The sequence below is a fragment of the Heteronotia binoei genome, chromosome 5 (genome assembly GCF_032191835.1).
Source record: "Heteronotia binoei isolate CCM8104 ecotype False Entrance Well chromosome 5, APGP_CSIRO_Hbin_v1, whole genome shotgun sequence".
Taxonomy (NCBI): Eukaryota; Metazoa; Chordata; class Lepidosauria; order Squamata; family Gekkonidae; genus Heteronotia; species Heteronotia binoei.
Genome location: NC_083227.1, coordinates 122,914,958 through 122,924,818, shown reverse-complemented (window position 1 = coordinate 122,924,818; position 9,861 = coordinate 122,914,958).

The window sequence follows — 9,861 nt, the reverse complement described above, 5'->3', positions numbered from 1 at the left end:
CCCCAGGTAGCTGAACTGCTGGACTGTCTTCAGAACTGATTCACCCACAGTGATGCAGGGAGGGTGATAATCTTCCTGGGGTGCAGGCTGGTGGAGAACTTCTGTCTTCTTCAGACTAACTTCTAGGCCGAATAGCTTGGCAGCCTCTGCAAAGCAGGACGTCATATGCTGCAGAGCTGATACCGAGTGGGAGACGAGTGCAGCATCATCAGCAAACAGTAGCTCTCGGATGAGTTTTTCCATTGTCTTGGAGTGTGCCTTTAGTCGCCTCAGGTTGAACAGGCTGCCATCGGTGCGATAGCGGATGTAGACACCATCGTCCTCATCTAGATCTACTGTGGCTCTTTGAAGCATCATGCTAAAGAAGATCGTAAAGAGTGTTGGCGCGAGAACGCAGCCTTGCTTTACACCTGTGCCTATTGGGAAGGGCTCCGAGAGGTCGTTGCAGTGTCTGACTTGGCCTCGCTGGTCTTCGTGTAGCTGGATGATCATGCTGAGGAACCTTGGGGGACATCCTAAACGTTCCAAGATTTGCCACAGGCCTTTCCTGCTAACGGTATCGAAAGCTTTGGTAAGGTCGACAAAAGTCACATACAGACCCTTGTTCTGTTCCCTGCATTTCTCTTGGAGCTGCCTGAGAACAAATACCATGTCGGTGGTGCTCCTGTTAGCTCTGAAGCCGCACTGGCTCTCTGGGAGGAGTTCTTCTGCAATGGTGGGCACCAGTCTGTTCAGGAGTATTCTGGCAAGGATTTTGCCTGCGATGGAGAGCAGGGTTATCCCCCGGTAGTTGGAGCAGTCTGACTTTTCCCCTTTGTTCTTGTATAGGGTGATGATGATTGCATCGCGAAAGTCCTGTGGTAATTTGCCTTGTTCCCAGCAGGTGACAAGTACTTTGTGAAGTGAGCTATGTAGTACTGTGCCCCCATGCTTCCAGATCTCTGGTGGAATTCCATCAACTCCTGCTGCCTTGCCACTTTTCAGTTGCTTGATGGCTTTCACAGTCTCTTCTAGGGTGGGGATCTCATCCAACTCTGTTTTCACCGGTTGAAGTGGGGTGAGGTGGATTGCTGAATCTTGAACTACGCGGTTGGCACTGAAGAGAACCTGAAAATACTCCGACCACCGGTTCAGTATGGATGCCTTGTCTGTGAGGAGCACTTGGCCGTCTGCACTATGCAAGGGACTCTGAGCCTGATATGATGGACCATATACTGCCTTCAGGGCTTCGTAGAACCCTCTTAAATCACCAGTGTCTGCACACAGCTGGGTTCTCTCTGCAAGCTTGGTCCACCACTCGTTCTGAATGTCTCGAAGCTTGCGCTGGAGGTTGCTACATGCAGCGCGAAAGGTTGCTTTTTTCCCAGGACAGGAGGGCTGAGCAAGATGTGCTTGGTAGGCAGATCTCTTTTTTGTCAGTAATTCTTGGATCTCTTGATTGTTCTCATCAAACCAGTCCTTGTTCTTCCTTGTGGAGAACCCGAGGACTTCTTCAGAGATCTGCAGGACGGTAGTTTTTAGGTGTTCCCAGAGTGCTTCTGGAGAAGGGTCTGTGGGGCAACTGAGGTCCTCAATTCTTGACTGGAGTTTTGCCTGGAAGGCAGCTTTAACTTCGGCTGACTGGAGGCTGCCAACCTGAAACTTCCTCCGAGGAATACCTCCTCTCCTGGGTGTGGGTTTAAAGTGAAGACGGAGATTGCAGCGTACAAGACGATGATCCGTATGACATTCTGCGCTGGGCATTACTCGGGTGTGTAAGACATCTCGAAGGTCTCTCTGGCGCACCAGAATGTAGTCGATAAGGTGGCAATGCTTGGACCGTGGGTGCTTCCAGGGTTGCTAAGAAAGAAGGAAATGCAGGGAATGACTCACAAAGTTGTTCTCTGGGCTGCATAGTAACTTAATGTGCTTAATCCATGACCCATCAATCTATGGAGCAATAAGCAGGGTAGTTGGACAGGAAGAGGTTTATGGAGGGATTCCTACTACCTCTTAACTTCTTTCTGAGTTTCTGATCCAGGATTAAATAAAGCAATATTGTTGCTGATTAGCTATTATGATCACTTTAGAGGGCCTCTTGTTTTATTCTATAAATTTATGCAAAATGTCTGAAAAAATGAACCTCATTCTAATGTCTGCCAGTGTGCCTCTTAGGAAACTTCATAGCATACCTAGATTTGTATCTGTGAAGGCCTTTGTTCAATAACTTCTGTGGAAATAAGTGCTTCTCATTATTATGTCCTTCAATACAATCAGAAAAATAGATTATAGTGGAGAAACTGATTAATATATTATTAATATAGTGGAGAAATTGATTAATGTAGTGGAGAAACTGATTACTTTGTGATATTCATGCAGGAGAATCTGATCAATATAATAAATGGTGCATGGGTCATTTTAAGATCATCTTTGCCTGCTGATCAAGATCATTTATCAACATGTAAACTGAGATACACATTTGGGAGGGAAGAAATCACATAACAGTGAGACTTATTCTCCCATAGATTACAAGCATATGCACTGAATTTATGTTTGAAGTCTTTAACAACTGCTTAAAGTAACTTATCAAAATGGCTATGAATGTAAATCATAGTATATATTTGTCCACTTGGGGGTAGTAAAGTCTTTGCCTGTGTCTGCATGCAGTATTAAAGTGTTTATTTCTTGCTTTCAATTATTAAGCAGCATCTTTTCCAAATGTTCTTTAAAAGGTGCATTGTTATCACACATGAACTGAAAACATGGTATTGCATTTGTTTCAATTATGTTCAGTCCCCCTGAATTGCAGGACAGGCATGGAGATGGGTAAATTCTGAATATAAGAAGCTTTATCCAATCTCTTATGCACTCTAAATAGTGCATAATTAAGACATATGTGCAAGACGTTTTCTATATTTACATATACCTGTGTCTCATGAGCACTTCAAGGATATCAATTGATTCCCTTTTATTGTGAAACACAGAACAACTATAGGTAGCATGCAGTCTACTGAGAAAATGAATAGCATGATTCTACTTTAAGAAAGTGAACAGAAATTCAAGAAACATAAACTTCTTTGTAGTATATTGAATCCATATACACAGACTATGGGCCAGTATAGGCAAATGGAAAGTCTACCACCAGGGAATACACACAACATTGTATAGTCTCTTTTGCAGCTGGGGATACATACATGGAAGTAATAGGGGATCACTTGCATTCCCTGGACATTTGGCTGCCATAGCCGCTGCTAGTCCTTATGGTCAGTATCCTACCATCATTAGCTGAGATCCATAATTGTCTCATATGTAAAACTGATGTTAGCAATAAATCCCATTGACCCAACATAACTGTAAGCCTCAGGACATATACGTTGCTCTGACTGTGGTTGGTTTAACATTTGTTCCTTCCAAGAATCCCTGAAAAATATAGTTCTCTACAAAAGTTAGGGATTGTTATAATGTCTTCTTAGCAGCTTCATTCCCAGTGATATGATCAGTGCTCCATAGTGGGGTGTCAAACATGTGGCCCACAGGCAACGAGCTGTCTCCAGATTTCTTCCCCTGGCTGTTACCACTGCTGCTGTGTCGCCAAGTCTCTCTGAGGGGGAAGAAAAAGAGAGTGCATGTACATGCACCAGAGAAAAGCACCATCTCCTGCTTCTTTCACTGGGGCTGCTCTCTTCCAAGCCTCTCTTCCCTTCTTGGGGATGAAGTAAAGGGAAAGGAAAAAGAGAGTGCACATGCGCACACCAGAGAAAGGTTCACTCTGTACTCTCCTACTTCCTCCACTGGAGCTGCTGCTGCATTGCCAAGCCTGTCTTCCCTCATTTGGAGAGGGTGGGAGAGAGGTGGGAGGGGAGAGAGAGTTCATGCAAGAAAAGGGAGTAATATGGGCCCTTTAAGACTAACAAAGTTTTATTTCAGGTATAAACTTTCCTGTGCATGCACATTTATTTAGAAGGGAGGAGAGAGATTCTTCTAACAAGCCCTGCTCTGCTGTTTACTTTGAGATGTGATCACATACACAGAGAGCTTTTTTTGAGCAGGAATGCACAGGAATGCAGTTCAGGCTGGCTTGGTGTCAGGGGGTGTGGCCTAATATGTAAATGAATTCCTGCTAGGCTTTTTTGCAGAAAAAATACCCTGATGTCACCTGTGTGAAACAATGGTGACATCAGGGTATGGCCTAATATGCAAATGAGTTTCTGCTGGGCTTTATTTACCAAAAAAGCCCTGCATATACACATTAAAAAATAAAAGGGGGCAGGAAAGAGATGCATCTGAGATAAGGGGAATTAAAGGGAAATTGTTTTGACTTGTTCTGGAAAGTTTTTTTTTTTTTAAAGGATTAGATTTCTATGTGCCTTTCTGGGATTTTATTATCTTTCAAAAAGACCCTGGTTTAGGAATCACAGCACTTGGATTTGATTCCATGATTTAATGACTGGAAGTAGATTGTTAAGTATTTAAAAATACATTTATGGTCCTATATATTCCAGTTCAACCTGTGGTCACCCTTTCTCCTCTCCCACCTCACTGGCTGCCTTTCTTCAAATTAAACCTCCACCCCCCCCCCTTGCTTTTTAAACTTTTAATTATCATCACTAGCATTGAGTGGATTTTGTCCGCTCTGAAAACAGCACATTATTTCACTTGGACAGATCCCCCTTTCCAGTTCTAACAACAACAAAACTAACAGCACAGTTTGCAAACTTTATTAGTGGAAGGGAGCAAGAGTCCAGGAGCACCTTAATGACTAGCAAAATTTGTGTCAGGGCATGAAATTTCATGAGTCACTGCTCACTTCTTCAGATACAACTAAGAATGTGAATCCATCTGTCCTTATATCTTGGACAGTGAAGTGATTTCGGATGCCAAATAACAACAGCAGCCATTGATATTGAGAGAAGAAACCTTGGTCTCAATTCAGCCCAGGAGATTGCATTGAGCTTCATTATCAGTTGCAATTCAGCAGTCTCTCTTTCTAATCTCCCTCTGAAATTCCTTTGTAAGAGAATTGCTACTCCTAGATCACTAATTGAATGTCCTGGAAGGCTAAAATGTCCCCCCACTGGTTTTTCAATGTTGTGGTTTCTTATAGCTTTAGAAAGAGTAAGAGTCCAGTAGCACCTTGGAAATTAACAAAATTTGTGGCACGGTATGCTTTCATGAGTCATTTCTCACTTCTTCAGACTTATGTCCATTTATTCTTTGCATCCTCCTGGACCAAACTGAGACCTAGGTTTCCTGTAACATTACCAGTGATGATATTTCCATGTCTACTACCCCTCTGCATATCACACCTAATCCAATCAAGCTTCTCCTTCCTATGCTGTCTTTTAACTAGTAGTTGTCTGTGTGTATGTTTTTTTTTAGTTTTGGTTTTCATTTGGTTTTATGATTCTTTTATAATGTTGTGCTTTTGATGTTTAGCCACCTAGTTGACCCTGATTGCACAGAAAAGCAAAGCATAAATTTAGTAAATTGATAAATAATAATTAAATAAAAGGTGTATGTGTGTATTTGTACTGCTGAAGATAGCTATGTTAGCTAGATACCTGGCAGTTAGTAGCCAAGAAACAGTATAAGAAGAAAGGAACAACGAGTGTAGCGCGGCAAGTGAAAACCATTGTTGGATGGATTCAGCTTCCTTTTTTTCATAGTATCCTAGTAGGACCATATTCCTGACTTCTAAATGAACTGTAATAGAAACCAAAAACAGCAACTATGGGAGGGTCTGTAGCTCAGTGGTAGTTCAGTACTTCTGGAGAATTGCTGCTAATCATAATCAACAATATTGACTGATGGTTGTTTCATATGTTCAACAGCCCAAGTATTCATAACTCCTCTGCCAGAGATATGCCAAACTGAGTTGGCTATCAAAAGCTAAATTACAAACAATAGACAGTTTATAAAATACTTCATAAAGTTTTATATTAAGAGAGGAAGTTTCTGATGACTACATGCAATGGTCAGCTCTGGAAAGGTAAACAACATGCAGTAACAGGATATTACAATAGTACAGGTCCTGTAAACTATGTTTCTCCATTCTGAAACAGCAGATCCAAATCTGACAGATTAATATGGTCAAAGAAACAAGACAGCAAACAGGACTTTTTGGCACTGGAAAGACTAACACAATTTCATTCCACCATAAGTTTTTATGGAGCAGAACCCACGTATTCAGATGCAATGAACTGATCCTCACTTTGCTTGCAGGGCTTCTGAGAGCCCCCATGGGCCCCCGGACAAAGATTCCATCTGGGTCCCCCAAATGACCCTGATCCAAACCCAATATCATAACAAAACAAATCACTTAACTGGCTGCTATCACATATCTATAATAATAAAAGGATACACATGGTTATCTCTTTGTCCATTTGTGGCAGACATAATGCATCTGAAAATAAAACTAAAAACCTCAAAATTGGCCACTAACTTCAGGATGATCATGGGAATTTCAGGGCCAAAAATGAAAGGACTATCCTGGCCCAGGCTATTTCTACCTGCCCCCCTGCATTTGCAATGGAATATAAGCTTGTGTACTGGTTCAAGTGTTGGGCTAGGATCTGGGAGACTACAGTTCAAATCCCCACTTTGCCATGGAAGCTTCCTAAGTGACCTTGGGCCTGTCACATACTCTGAGTTTAAATTACCTCACAGTGACGTTGTGAGGATTAAACACAGGAGAGGAGAACCATGTAAGCTGCTTTGGGTCCCCCTTAGGTGAAAAGATGATGAATAAAGTAAATAAATAAATTAACATTCTAACTTCTGTTCCTCATTTGTTACCACTAGGGCAGATTAACATTCTATTATCATGCATGTAGAGGGTAAGGGAGAAACATCCTTTTACTACTTCTCCTCACAATATTAACAAAGATTTGCTGCTATACTATTATTCCAGTTCCAGTGCAAAAAGAGTGCCTGTATGCACATGAGCATCAAAGTGGAAATTAGTTATATTAGTTATATGTATTTGCAGGGGTGGATTTCTAGCAGGAGCTCCTTTGCATATTAGGCCACACACCCCTGATGGGATTTTTTGGTAAACTCTTGGAGGATTGACTATATCAGGAGAATTCCACCCCTGTGTCTTTGGACAAATATTCAAAGTAGTGATTACTGATTAGGTAACAGATTATGGAGAGGGTAAGACAACAGATATATTAAATGGTAATTATGTAAACATAAAGGAAAGTGTGATATCAATAAAGAAAAAAATCTTATTGAGGAATATGAATCACAACTAAATAAGAAATGAGTGTTTCTGACTGCATTTTTGCATGGGCATGCTTTCTGTTCAATCAGACTACCTGAGAATCTATTAAATAATTCATTTAAGGGGTACAGTGTTATGTTAAGTCAAGAAGAAAATTCTTCAATAAATTGTTTTTAAAATTCAGATAATCTGAAAGTATTGGAAAGTATTCAATACTCAAAAAGAGCATGCACATTTTGATTTTGAATCACTGAATAACTCAAGGTGGTTCCTTTGTTCTGCGCTAACAATTATCTAACTCATAGCTAAAAGAAGATCTGAAAGAAAACTATTGTAAGGAATACACAAATATGAGAGTCTTTTATCTACTAACTTTGTCCAGGAAGACACCAAAAGATTGAGTTCAGTCCATTTTAGAAGGTCAGGAACAAAATCCTGGTCTAATAAAGAAATCTAAATTTCACCACAGCTTTCCATATTATCAAAGAGAAGAAATTGGACTACCTTGTATATACAAGTTGGAATTTGAAATGCAATTAGGCACTTGAAGGATGACACAGAGAAATTTTGATTGTAACTATTCAGTTTTAGAAGTAAGAGCTGGAAACCAGAATGGAGTGCCATATAGCAGAAAGGATCAATTTTTTGCTTTGTAAACTTCCAGAGCAAAAGGTACAAATTACCATCCAGCATGATGAAAAAAACTCATAATTGTAACTAAATGTGTTTTGGTGGACTTAAGGAGACAAAATAATGCATTTTCCAGTTATTAGAAGAAACAAAATTAAGGCCTAAATACTAGAAATTAGACACTTGCTCAATCAAATGCCCATCCAGGAGTCATATGTCCACTTTTTTCTGTGATAGGTCTTTCAGGAAATACATTCTTTTAGATTTGGTACAATTAATAGGAAGCAGTTATCATGGCAATAGGAAACTTGGAAAAGATGTCTTAATCCCACTCTTGAACAAGAAAGAAGAGCTGCATCATCTGTGTAAAATAAAAGCAGAATGGGATGAGCAGCCAGACTAGAAGCATGAAAACGATTAGCTAGTAATTTATTTATGAGGTCATATAAATACAGATAGAATAAATCTGGTGCCAAAATTCAATCCAGTCAAACACCTTTTGTGACAGAGATTGGGTCTGAAAGGCAATTTGTTGAACATCTTATTCTCATAGTAGTTGGAAGTATGTAAAGAGACAGATGTCATAATTGCTCAGGAATTCCCAACTGGTCTAATTTGCTCCAAAGTACTGGCATTGAGATGTTGTCAAAGGCCATCCCAAGTTCCATAAAATTGGCAAACAATTTTTCCTTAGAATATGGGGAATATTTACTTCCACTATTAAGTACATTCTAAATTGCAAGTCAGGATTAATGATAAATTGAGACTGCAAAATAAGGTGGGGGTGCAGAGAAAACTTAGAAGTGGGGATAGATGATTGGAATATCATGAAAGGAAGAGTAAAAAATAAAGGAGGTGAAAAGAGTTAGAGAAATGCAGGAAAAGAGAAGGAGTTTCTTTTCTAAAACTGTTATCACATACTAAGGCTAGTTTCAGATTTTGGAAGCTAATCTGGATTGGCCTTGGCTAGTATTAGGATGAGAGACCTCCAAGGGTTACCATGGTTGTGATGCAGAGGCAGGCAATGGTAAACCACCTCTGAAAGACTCTTGTTTTGAAAATGCTAAGGGGCTGCCATAAATCAGCTGTGATTTGGCAGCACTTTTCACCACCAGCACACACTAACAGAGCTGTGCCTTTGCAAGATCTGGCTATGCTGGAGCTGGGTGAAACTAAAGGAAGAGGGGAACCACAGATAATGACCTTGCTGGAGGCTGCATCTTGGCAATGACTGTAGCTTGTCCTTACTGGTCTTCAGGGCTTTCTTGGTGGAAAAAGCCCAGCAGGAACTTATTTGCATATCAAGCCATACCTCCTGATGTCACCATTGTTTCATATAGAGCTATTTTATAGGGAAAGCCCAGCAGGAATTCATTTGCATGTTAGGCCACACCCCCTGATGCCAAGCCAGCCAGAAATGCATTCCTGTGCATTCATCCTCAAAAAAAGCCCTGCTGGTCTTCCCTTGTTTCAATGCAGTTTAGCTGATAGGTTTAACAGGATCTGATCAGCAAATGATTTCCTCAGCCTCATAGTCAGAACAACTCCTGTTTAGTTGGCTTTTCCTGTGCCCCTAGTTGCTGTAGTCAGACTTGCATAAGGAATATTTTCTTTAAAAAATGACACACACACACACACACATTCAGTAAATACAGCATGATGCTGGCTTCAGGAATCCTGCAGCTGAAGCCACCACCACCCCTTCATTGTTATCCTCCCAGTTCCCCCAATGGGCAACCCTGTTTTCTTGCCTTTTTTTGTGTGTGAACCTTCTACAGAAAACCAGTGGAAAGTGAGAACAAGTGGGCTCTGCTTTTGTGGGCTCTGCTCCACAAAACTTATGCTGTGATAAAATGCTACCATCCTTTAAAGTGCCACAAGACTCCTGTTTATTTTGGCTGCAACAGACTAATATGGATACCCTTTGTCAATAAGACAGTAATTGAATTGGCGCTAACAACCAACTTGTCTTTTCCCCAAACCCACTCTTTTGGGAAACCAGCATTACTTAGAATACAGACAGCTGT